General features: G+C 39.6%; 1 pseudogene; it reads left to right on the top strand.

Annotated features, from left to right (window-relative positions):
• The first annotated feature begins 1,059 nt into the window (after positions 1 to 1,059).
• On the top strand, positions 1,060 to 11,323 carry LOC139455079 (von Willebrand factor D and EGF domain-containing protein-like; annotated as a pseudogene).
• The last annotated feature ends 1,785 nt before the right edge of the window (positions 11,324 to 13,108 follow it).

Raw genomic sequence — 13,108 nt, 5'->3', positions numbered from 1 at the left:
CATTGTTAACACACGCATACGTCTTCGTGTCGTCCTTACTGATGCATCCACACACAGTCGAGTTTCGGTTATTATGTTGAGGGCTTTTTAAGTAATGTCACACAAGACTCTATTCTGTTTAGATATCACGTACGGTGAATGGCGTTCAACATTGTGATGTCAAGGATACTCTCAGTTTATTAAAGTAATAAATCTATTTATCTGCTTGCTGAGGTGTTGACAATATACAAACGAGAGAAACACGATGTGCAAATCAGCTTGTGGTAGTGGTGTAATGCTGCGTCCGGTTGTGACAAGTCGTTTTGCTGGCTCAAATCACTCCTGAGTGAATGTTAAAGTGACTAATTGGAACCTTCAAACTGTTACGAAGTAAACGTTCGTGTACACCCCTCGACCATGGGTGAAGGAACAGTATGTATTATTTGATCACCTGCACCTTTTCACCAACAATCACCTTATCTTATGTTTTTAACATGCTATTCGGTGTGTTGCGATATTAAGTGAGTCTTTGTCTATTTATACATTATTTCTCATTTATTTCTCAAAGTTACCCATATTGTATTCACGAAGAAATTTAATTCACTTCAAACCTTACACATGCTTATCAATGAATCTATCACGTGTTTATTAGTTCACACAAGGCCTATAATTGTTATTTTCAGATCACAGTCGATCGCATCTTGAAGAAGAGAAGACAAAGGCATGGCGACGCAAAACGTATTTGTGTTACTCTACTTGGGCGGAATCGTTGGATGCTGGGCAGGTAAACTTAATATATAAACGTTCCATATAGGTTTCAATTCAATATGTACATACCATCATGGTAATCAGATAATAGGTAAGTAATATATAGTGTTATGGATAGTACGAATATGGCTGTCACGGCGGCCATTTTGGAAATCACAGCACTGCATTACACAGTCATCCACAGATCTTTGATTTCATCATCTGTGAAATAGTTTTTGGGAAAGTGCGGAGAACGGGTCATGTGATAAAGATTAAATTGTGGTTACATAAGAATATAGATTTGATATTGTTCTAGATCCCTGCTTAAATCCCATGGAAGTTCCAAGTCTTCATAAGAGAGACCGTCTGTACATCCTCGCGACAGGGGAGAGAGCCCTCAACGACAGACTGCTCACAGGGGGGTGGTATGACGCCGGAGGAAAAGTATTCCTTGACACAGCACCAGGTTTCCAGCACTGCGGTACTCGTTACCCTATATGGAGACAGCGTAAGTAGTTTGTCAATCTTTAATCTACTTTCCTTTTATGTTGAGAAGTATTCCAGGGACCTTTGTAATCTACGGTTCTCAACGTTTGAGGTACAAACGAGGATGCTCTTTCTGGGACAATTGCAAAGATCGTCATGCGTCACTTGCTCAAAACTTATTTGATCATGGTTACAACATTTATGGCCTTAGAAAGGTATTCAAATGTTTAAGGGAAGACATGTTTTGGACATTTCCAAAGTTGACGCTTTAGTGACCAAAATTATGTCTGATTCCCCATTTTGACTTGTGCCATATGTTTCTAATTGATTTCCCATTGCATGTGTTTGTGACAGGTGCCACTGGTGATACGCTCACCTTTATGCAAACGCCTATTATCATCATTATTTGAGAGTGATTCATGAATGAATGCTTATGACGTAACTGGAATCGTACTTGTGGTTGTGGCACGGTTACGCAATGACGTATGAAAGCAAGTTGTGACATGAGTACAATTTCTGAACTGCTTTCACCATCAGAAAAATTGTCCCTTCTAATGATAGGAAACATTCAACAGTGTTCACATCTGACGTACATCTAACCAAAGACAGAATTTCCGTACATTGTGAATCTCCTTACATGTTGAATATACAAGATGAGGAATTGTAATTCTAGAATCGGGATACACAAGTTTGCTTTTTAGCATTGAGCAGAAAATATATTTTCAGTGATTTTGTGTGAATCGCAAATTTTCATATTTCAGAAAAGAACGGTGACACCTCTGTATTGTGCTTTCAAAGCCACAACGACATCTGTTTCAAACAGATGGAAATAGAAACCAAAATGTGCGGCACGAAGGAGATATTTAATTTGAAGAAAACTATATCCTCCAGTGCATATTGTTTTGGTAAGATTATACTCTCTATGAATAGACAGATGTTTGTCCAAATTTGAAGTAATGCAGATTGTTGCATATTGTAATAATATTGTATAAAACCACGATCAAATACATCCCTATTTACTCAGTTTGTTATGGACAACGGACCTGAAATGCCATTAAATACTTTAATGTATCACCTAGCAACAGTGATGATTTTATATTACTTTACCTGATACCTGTTATTGGACAAACCCATCTTACCTGTAAGACCTGTTCAATACCACCTTCTGATGTATATACATACTATATATCACTCATGTGTGCTCAATTTCCAATTCGGGTATCTACAGGATCAGCTTTAGCTAAGAATAAAACCAATAATCTATAATCTAAGTGTATACATTTTTACAGCTGGGGCTATCTGTAAAGTGTGTTTGTTTTATGTTGTTTTTTTCTTGCTTGCAGGTAAACCAGGCACCCGTAAGTAATAGCGTAGGAAATGCATACTTAAAAAAACACAAACATTCTTGACCAGGTACTGGGATAGACAAAGGTTAAGTATTTAGCTCATTGTCTCACGGATACACAATGAGAAAGAGAGAAAACGGGAATTTCAAACGGAAATTCACTGACACAAAGACAAAATTACAGTAATTATAACTAACATTTATAGGAACCATGAGGGTATGAGAGGCTATTTAAGGATTGACTGTGTATTGTTTTCGATTCATTGAGGTATGAATCGAAAAACCGATGTGCAAACTGAATTAAATCGCATAGCGGATTCTTACTAAAGTTTGCACATCAGTGTTTCGATTCATACCTCAATGAACCGAAAAAAATCCGCAGTCAATCCTTATAACTAAATTCGACAACGAAGCAAGTACAATAGTCTAACAGAACAGTTGTATATATCAAAGCAGACAAAAATGACGAGATTGAGAAACATTCCAGGTGCAGGAATGCATACTGTGGCGTGACATGATTCAGGTGATTGTTTAATTTATGCACATAACTTGAGACGCCTACAAAGGCAGTAGCCAATCAACGGAGAGTAGGATCAAAACACAGTTCATAGGACCCGTCAATCAGGGCAAGAGGGGAGAAGACCCGCAACAGTCAGACTGTATATGTAATGAACCGGATCAAATAGGTCAGGGAGAAGGCGACTGTTTGAAATGAAATGGTCAGTTACCGCCATTTGGAAAAATGCGGGTTAGAAAGGACACTCGAAGATATGAAATTTTCTGGAACCCAGGCGGGCGGACTAAAAAGAGGCGAGCGAGCCTGCACGTTTGCTGTTTCATTCCTTGTCGGCCTTCGGTCTCAAAGGATAGTTTGGACAATGAATATGCAAGACTTTAGCTAAATGTCCTGTGCATGACGACACGTGAGCAGAAAGGGAATTCCCTCGACTGTAATATTGGGATTCCCCGACATTCCGCTGAATAAAATGTAGTCTGCTTCGGTGGTTAATTTTTAACATTCATTGAGAAATGCAATAAGACGTGACTTATTCAGCTAATCAGATTTCGGGAATAACTATGAACACTACGAAAATTCAATTGTTGTAATATAAACAATACAATACTATACAATACAATACAGATAATTAATATACTCTGATTGGTACAGCTCCAACATTTGCCGTGAAACCTACTGTCATTATCCAACTCCAGAGTGATATGCATACAAGCAACCTAGAGTTCCGTTGTGAGTTCAGCAAACACGATGATGACGTCTTCTACGCTACCAACTGGGTCGTTAACGGCGAACTTGTCCTCACTGAAGATGCTATGACGTGGGACAATGGAGGTGTTATAGACAAACATACTCTGACAGAGGCTAAACTGTCCAGCGTGAACATAAAACATGTTGGATTCGAGGTACATATTTGATAGTCATAATTCACTAATTACAAACTAACTTTAGTTGCGAGAGTCTTCAGTCGTGACGGAACCGATGGTAAAGAGTCTAACTGTAATGATTTTGATATAACGCCACTTCATGACCAGCCAATATGGGCAGTTTTTGGTTGTGCCAGTAAATTAAATGTCAATAATCTGCTTTTAAGTTTAACTATAAATGCGAAACCCATCTATTAGGTTTGTCTGAAAGGGAATTATATACAGTTAATTTTTTTACATTTTGAACTAATCAACCCTCTCTCACCTTTTTGCAACAGCTGCGGTGTTCAGTCAGAGCTAGCCACAGAGAAGACACGGCAGCCAGTGTTCCTGTCTTGTCAGACTCCAAGTTTATAGGGATTAAGGTAAATATTTTCGTTGGAACTATTGTTACTAAAGGTTCCTTTCTCACAGTAGCCATAATGTGAGAATATTACATGTTTCTCCATAATTGCATCTGTGCCAGACTAGTTCGATATGGTATAACATATTGATTACGTCTTTCTTCCCTATACTGACAACATATTTCCTTGGCCAACGTTTCGTATCTATATTCAAATCTGCCTGGGTTCTTGGCTTTATCTGTATATTCGCTGAGACGTGAGTTCGAGCTACAACTCGTCTCCAAAATGGACGTTTATTGACCCTGTGAGTTTTTATTTACTGTCGTCTACAGATATCTGATAAAACGCTTGAACTGTCAGAAGGGGAGTTCGCTGACATATCCCTCCAGCTGACGGCACCATTTGGTTGTGGGACTGCAGCTGTTACATGTGAACTAAATATAGAATCTGTTCACCTTGGTACGTACATGTATAATCCTGTTTCTAACAATGTAAAACAGTTCATGGAAGTCACTGAGCGTGCTTTCTAAAAAGTGGACGTTATTCCTTACACAACTTAATAACTATTATTTGATTAACTCTGGCCGGCTTCTAACCATGTGTCAAATATCCATTCGATGTATGTAGTCACACTAACGCTGGGCCAGTTCATCTGATGTAGCTGGGAACTGTTGACGAGTAGGGTGCGGAGGCTTTCACGATATGCGGCAGGGTTAAGAATATAGGTGTATAACAACCTATGGTTATCGTTAGAGGCGATTACGTGATCGGTGATCAGGCTCTATGATATGGCTCATTGCATATCATCGTATCACTATTGCGTGAATCGATGATCATGATGTCAATCACTGGATTGTCTCGTCTTTAAATTTAAGAACGCCGTCATACGACTGGAATACTGTGGAGTTAAACAGCAAACACATCACAGGGAGGATGGGAAATTGCACTCTGTCTGTCCTGTAGATCACATTATCAGTATATAATAACATATTTATTATATATATCGATATTTCAGAGACCACGGCAGATTGTGCAGAGGCCGACTTGGCAAGTTCATCTTGTGGAACAGTTATTTTAGCTTCAAAGTGGGGTACAGCTGCCACGATCAGGGTATTTGGTCAAGTTTCCCAGAGCCTTGGATCATCAAGTAACACCTTGAAACTGAAGCTGGCAACCCCTGACGTACTACCCGACAACATGCTTTGGGCCAACTATACTATCGGCATCATAACGGTAAAATTGTGAATTTCCTTTTGACGTAGATATAAAATAATACGCTATGCAATGATAAAATACTATGGGTATAGGCATGTGTGTTGTAAGTGACTTTTTATGAACATTAAGAACCAAAAAGCAACACAATACAAACATTGAAAACAAACCATATACCAAACTAACTTCATATGCCACTACATTGGAACTCAACTGTGTAAAGAATGTGTAAATATATTCTGAGTATACATTCTGTACATCTGTTTTAATTATACTCTATGTATGTTCAGGTTCAGCTGATAAAGAACACCCAGCCGATTGAGAGGAAGTCGTGTTATGCTATCAATGACCCACACATGCTTACATTTGATGGAAGGTAAATCTTTCTGTTATCCATATCTGATATCCATGAATAGCTATATGGACCCGTGAAGAATCGGGGTAGAATAAGTCTTCAGCAACCCATGCTTGCCTAAAAGGCGACTGTGCTTGTCGTTAAAGGCGACTAACGGGATCGGGTGGTCAGGCTCGCTGACTTGGTTGATGCATGTCATCGATCCCAATTGCGTGGATCGATGCTCATGATGTCAGTCACTGGATAGTCTGGTCCAGATTCGATTATTTACAGACCGCCATCATATAGCTGGAATATTGCTGAGTGCGGCGATAAACATCAAACAAACAAACGAATAGCTATATGTATTTCAGTGTGTGTGATATTTTTAGTAATGAACAAAATTACAAAAGGATGTCGGTATGAATAGTCAGTATGATTCTGGCAGGTGATGCACCTGTTTCAATGTGTGAATCAGTTATGACATATATTAAGTAATATGACGTACTATACATCTCTTCACTTTGGTTAAACCCTCGATCAAGCATGTCTGGTGCACGTGCTGAGATCATACTCATCGCCACATGGAACTATGGACCTATCATCCCAATTATTCAGGACTCTTTTGTCAAAACAGATGCATGTACTGTCAGGGGTGAAGGAAGATGATATATATATATATTTGCTTTTTGACATTAGGCTAACTGTTTTCAAGCATTGACTGACATCATGTTTTTTCTTACCTTTCAGGCGATACGAACATCAATATGAAGGTGTCTTCACCATGTATAAGCACACAACCTTTCCAGTTGAGGTATGTTTGAGTGAATAAACGTATTTCCAAAACCTTACTTTTGAATCACTGTTCCCTGAACAGAATATGTGTATTTGGCGGATGCCACCGGTGGGGTAGGATACGCTGACCTTTTTGCAAACACCTGGTATCATCTCTATGTCATAGTGATTTAGAAACACATGATTATCATATAGTCGGAACTGTACAATGGACCTTGCTTTGAGCAAGGAAATCTTATGATTATGAATTTTCTTGAATCTGACATTTTATCACAAATGAAAGTTTCATTTTTTAATATTAACTCTATCACTACAGGTTCAAATACAGACAGCGGACTGCGGAAGGGGTGTGAACAACGCGTGGTGTAACTGTGGAGTTGCTATACGAGCTGGCAGGACGGTGTTTGAGTTCAACAGGTGTGCGGGACAGTCCAGTATCTGGACAATAGAATACACACTGTGTGAAGACAGTGGAGATGTACTACAGGTCAAGAAGAAGGGCAACAATTATGAGGTAATTCGTGATCTTTTTTTGTTCTTTGTTGGTATACTGTTACCTCGATTTCGCTTGATGTCACATATGTTAAGTATAATCTTGATCAACGTCAGAGAATAATCTCTCTCCATTATCTGCCGGAACAGATTCCACTAGGCGTAAAAGGCGAAATAGAAGGGAACATCATATGAATACATCGCTGAAATTAATGATGACACAAGGTGTTCGCGAAAAGGTTAAGCATGTCCTGTCCTACTGGTAGCACCTGCAAATTACACAATTTGCAAAAAATGAGCGGTTGTTTGTTGCCTGGCGCCATGTGCAGGTACACCTGCCATACCACGGTGGCCTGTAAATAAACAAGTCGTTATCAATGAAGTGTTAGTTGATCAGACAATTATGAAAAAACTGTTTTTGCTGAAACTACAACCGTTATGTATATTATAAATTTCGGAGGGAGGATGGTGGTCTCTGGAGCGATATAAGCATGTGATACGCTGACAAGCATGTGTTTACGAATCACTAAAAAAAGTGATGATACCAGCTGTTCGCGAACACCTTACTCTTCCATAGGTGTATCTGCCCACCGGAGGAAGAGTGACGGTGAATGTCTATAGCATCTACCTGAACGTTTACATCTACCCGTCAATCCAAGACGTAAATAACACCCGTGGTCTCTGTGGGACACTATCAGCAAACTGCAGGGACGACTTTTTCCTGAGGGACGGCACCTACTCCACAGACGTCACGGCTACGGGTGACTGCGGAACTACATACAACAACTGGCAGAATCTACTCACTACATTCTCGAACTCATGGAAGTGAGATATATATATATACGATCTTGCCTGTGATTGTTTTTTGTTACGCGGCAGTCAGCAATATTAAGTTGTATCGCGGTGGCTGCCACTTCTTGAACCCGAGGTTAACAGTATGTACATCGAGCGGTCAGGTCATACATTGTAGCCAAACGATCCCCATAAATCGGTTATCAATGCAAGCATATTGTACAGGGAATTATTCTTCCCTGTAATCCCCACGAAACCGATCGATATTACGTTGTATACATACAGTAATACACATTAAACGAGTAAAAAGTTATTCGGGTGAACTCTGACACTCTGGATCAGATTTATTGCAACGATTATGTACGTCGTGTGTTACAGGGTTGATGAAGGAAGTAACTTGTTTGATCCGAAAGTCCATGCATCACTGCCAGCATGGCCACAGACAAACCTTTATTGTTCCTGTTCCTCGGATCCTCAATCCACTACTCGCACCGAGGCAGTAAATTGCACTGCAGCCATTCATAAGGTGTGTGACACCCTTCCGGGTTTCGTAGAAGTGTTCCCGACGTCGTGCACAATCACCGAGAGACGACGAAGAAGAGCTGCTGGTGTTCGGTTGGAATCACCAAGGAGATTACGTCGGGTAAGAAAATAATGTTTAGACGAGTAATTGCTATATTTTTGGATGTTATCATAACTGAAAAGAATCCTTTGTAGTCATATATTTATTTGTTATGTTTCTTCTACGCCTAAGTTTGAAGCAAAGAACTTGATACTCCTACTCTCTGAATATTACTTGATTATACAACAGCATCAACATCTGACGACGTTTTATTGTAATGCCTCACTTTCGTTTTGCAAATGTTGTAAACGGTGTTACAGTCGTATTCGCCAGATACTAAATGATACTGGATCATGATCAGTGTGTCAGTGACATATTTAGTTTTCTGTGAAAAAGGGTCTGTTATCATTTTCTGTCTGACCTGATATATATCTGTGAAGTCACCTTGACTTTACTTTAAGGTAAAGAACGCTTATAAACATCATAAAATGATATCCTACTTTTGGTATTGTTGTATCTAATCTCGCGACGGTATGTTTTGCACAGCAAGTTGTGAGGGTGTGGCCAGAAGGATGGACAGAGGTGAAGGCCAGGGCATTTTGTGAGAAGGTCTTTCTGGAATCACGATCAGTACAAGTGTGCAAGAATGTAACTGGTGTTGACATCAGCGGAAGCATTGAAAACTGTATCCTGGACATTCAGGTATGACACATACATATTGAAACAGACATGAAGGTATTTCACACAGAAGTTGACATTCAGGTATGACACATACATATTGAAACAGACATGAAGGTATTGCACACAGAAGTAGACAGTGAGGTATTGCACACAGGAGTAGATATTGTGTTATTGCAGACAGAACTAGACATTGAGGTATTGCACACAGAAGTAGATATTCAGCTACTGCACACATAAGTAGATATTGAGTTATTACAGACAGAAGTAGATATTGAGGTATTACACACATAAGCAGACAGTGAGGTATTGCACACAGAAGTAGACAGTGATGAATTGCACACAGAAGTAGATATTGAGGTTTTGAACAAGAAGTAGACATTGAGGTATTACACACAGAAGTAGAGAGTGTGGTATTGCACATAGAAGTAGATATTCAGCTACTGAACACAGAAGTAGACATTGAGGTATTGCACACAGAAGAAGACATTGGGGTATTGAACACAGAAGTAGACTTCCATGCATTGTAATTAGAAGCAGACACTCAGATATGTAAATAATAATCAAAGAGAGGGAACTTTTACTGTTGACACCCAATCAAAATTTCATTGTGGATGTAAACATATTTGCCATGATGTATAACGTCAGGGAATATTTATTCATTATGTATCACGTGAAAAGAGATTAAAGTGATTTCATGTTCGGATTTCTTTCGAAGTTGACAGGCACCACAGACTTTTCTCTTTTCTCCGTCGACACGGTGAGAGACAAGTGTCTACATGAGGTATTGGTTGACCCAGAACTCAGGCTGAAGAAGCAGGTGAATAACACGTCAGTCTATGACATCGTTGTGGCCGAGGCTTGTCTGAACGACTGCAGCGGGAAAGGAACATGTACAAGTGGTGAGACTCCCAAAATTATAAATAATACAATTATGGGATTGACAATATGTATTGTTTTCTCTTTCTCGCTCTCTAGAAAGTAATGTGCAATCTCTCTCTCTCTCTCTCTCTCTCTCTCTCTCTCTCTCTCTCTCTCTCTCTCTCTCTCTCTCAATTACTTTGCAGCCCACAATTTCGTTTTACAATAGATAACTGACTGTGGCAGTTTTTAAAATGAATTTATGAGCATCTAAGCCTCTTTTCAGTTACCTCCCCTACAATGTTAACAGGTGCTTGTATATGCCAAATCAACTATGGCGGCTCTGACTGTTCTGTTGACCTCACAACACCCCCACGATTGGCTGATTCGGATACTGTTGACACATGCGATATGTCACGTGATGCATGTGGCGTAGTTTCCGTGAAAGGCGAGCCGTTCGTCGAAGGTGTATCAACATGTTTGGTTGAAGAGATCAGGGTAACTATTTTTTTATGTAATACACGAGGCATTCGTTGGTTTGCCCCCGTGAAGCCACTCCAAGCGTTAACAATGCATTCCCATCATGCAAAGTGGTTAATGTGCTGGCGAAGTATTTTGAAGTCAGTAACTACAAAGATATTAATTGTTACAACAAGAAGGTAACACTTTATGTAATTCATGACATAACTACTTTCAGGTTAAACAATCAGGACAAGAAATTGTTGTATCAAAAGTATACATGGCCACCGTGGTCAACATCGGCCATGCGCAGTGCAAAATCATGACCAATGACAACACCAGAAGTGAGGACGGCGAGTATGTGAGTGCCTACCGGATATCGGTTGCCAACAGTGCCGGTAACTATAGTGACAGTGTGGGCCTGATTGTGTTTAACAGTACGTGTATCCGAGTTGGTGGTGACCGGGAAACAAAGTTCAAGTGGACAGTGAAGGTATTTTTATATGAATTACAATTTAAGCCAACAAACAATTAACTACTTGAATAGGTATAAAATATATAGCACAAAAAATCAGTTCACCTAGTAATTTGTAAGTGGAGCAGGTCTATTCTCAATGTTTGATCTGATTATATCTTGAGTTGGGTGTACAGGAGTTTCATGAAACTTGTTATTCCAGGGTCCATACTGCCTCGACAGAGGAACGTGTGTTCCTCATGGTGCGAGTCAATCTGGAAACAACTGTCTGGTGTGTGACGTGGCCGACAACAAGAGAACCTGGAAAACTAGACCAGGTTAAGTACTGTTAGCACTTAGTACATCAGATGTAAACTGGAGGGACTTTGGATAAGGTCGATATGCTTATCCCTTTGAAAATAAAAGCGACAAAACCTTCTCCATAATCATGATGACAAAAACGAAAACACAGATTCCGTAATCGTAAGAATTCACTGCTAAAATGCGGTTCTATTGTACGATTCCTTTCATAATCACTATCAAATGGTGATGATACCAGATGTTCTCGAAATGTAGCACAAAACACACACAAAGGCAAGTCAAATGTTCACCTGAACAAACACGGGAACATATCGTACAAGTCAAATTAAAGAATAGCAATTAGATTATTTTTTGTCATGTCCACCTCATAGCTTCAATTCGACCTTAAATGTCGTAACCCAACAATTTTTTAGCAAGAGTAGAATGACGTTCTTTAAAAAAATCGTTTGAAAAAACGTGTACGATTGTACCTCAAACGTTGCGTGGATCGATGCTCGTGATATCAATCACTGGATTGTCTGGTCCAGACTCGATTATTTACAGACCGCCTACATATAGCTGGAATATTGCCGAGTGTGGCGTAACACAACAAACAAACAAACCAAATCAAACGTTGCGAAATATTTGTTGTGGTTGATAAGTTTGGGGTACCGGTGTTTTTGCGTGAGATGTTTCATCTACTCTGTCATGATTTGTTGAAACATACCCCTAGGATTACTTGGGAAGAACAAAGTCCCCATTGGCCTATGTAGTTGTAACATCCCAAGAAAATATAAATATGGTGTCTTCAATGTGTGACCTTGTTGGTTGTGTGACTCTTCGGCGAACCGTTGCTCATGCCTTCAGCCACTGGTTTGTCCGGTCAAGATTTGATATTACTGAAATGTAAGTTACTGTGGCGTAAAGAATAGTCACTTACTCATTCGCTCAATAAACAAGTATATATGTTATAATGTATGTTTCAGAGTCAAGATGCCAGGGTGAGACTAGGCAGCTTCTTTTGATAGCTGTAGCTGCTGCTGTCGGGGGAGTCGTTCTCGTCATCATCATCGTTGTGTCGTTGATCTGCTTATTCAAACAGAAGCAGAGAACGGGTAAATAAACAACTATACGACTTAATGAAACGGCTTTCAAGGAAAATCAAACTGGTGTGATAACATGCACTTTTGCCCTTTACTCTCACAATAGGCTGCAATCACCATGATATAATTTCTGTTAAACCGCGTTAAAACCAACTTTCATTTTCAATTCTGCCATTATAAGAACATTGAAGATTGTAGTCCCTGCTTGCACACTTAGATGTACTATACTGCCAAGTAGCTCAGTTTTAAGAGTGAGTGAGTGAATATGGTTTTACGCCGCTTTTAGCAATATTCCAGCAATATCACGGCGGGGGACTCCAGAAATGGGCTTCACACATTTTACCCATGTCGGGAATCGAACCCGGGTCTTCGGCGTGACGAGCGAACGCTTTAACCACTAGGCTACCCAACCGCCCCCTCAGTTTTAAGAATAAGATTGTATTAATAGTGACTGTTAAAATAACATCACACATAGTTATATTTCTAATGTGATGTGTTTCTGTTACAGGGCGGAACAATGCAATAGGGAAAGAGCTCACATAAGAATGAACACACCAACCAGCTGTGTTGCCTGCACACTGCAAATGAACAATACATCCTCAAATCTGTTATTTTGGGAGTTTCGAGTTTCGATACGTGTTTAAATACCTGTATTATCTGTATTATCTAGTTATGCGTAGAGTATATACATGTATTGACATATAGAAGATGTCATTGTTGCTTTT

Source organism: Haliotis cracherodii, unplaced genomic scaffold (assembly GCF_022045235.1).
Source record: "Haliotis cracherodii isolate W230 unplaced genomic scaffold, xgHalCrac1.p SCAF_11, whole genome shotgun sequence".
NCBI classification, from domain to species: domain Eukaryota; kingdom Metazoa; phylum Mollusca; class Gastropoda; order Lepetellida; family Haliotidae; genus Haliotis; species Haliotis cracherodii.
Note: the sequence above shows the minus strand (reverse complement) of the source record. Positions and strands in the feature narration are given on the sequence as shown.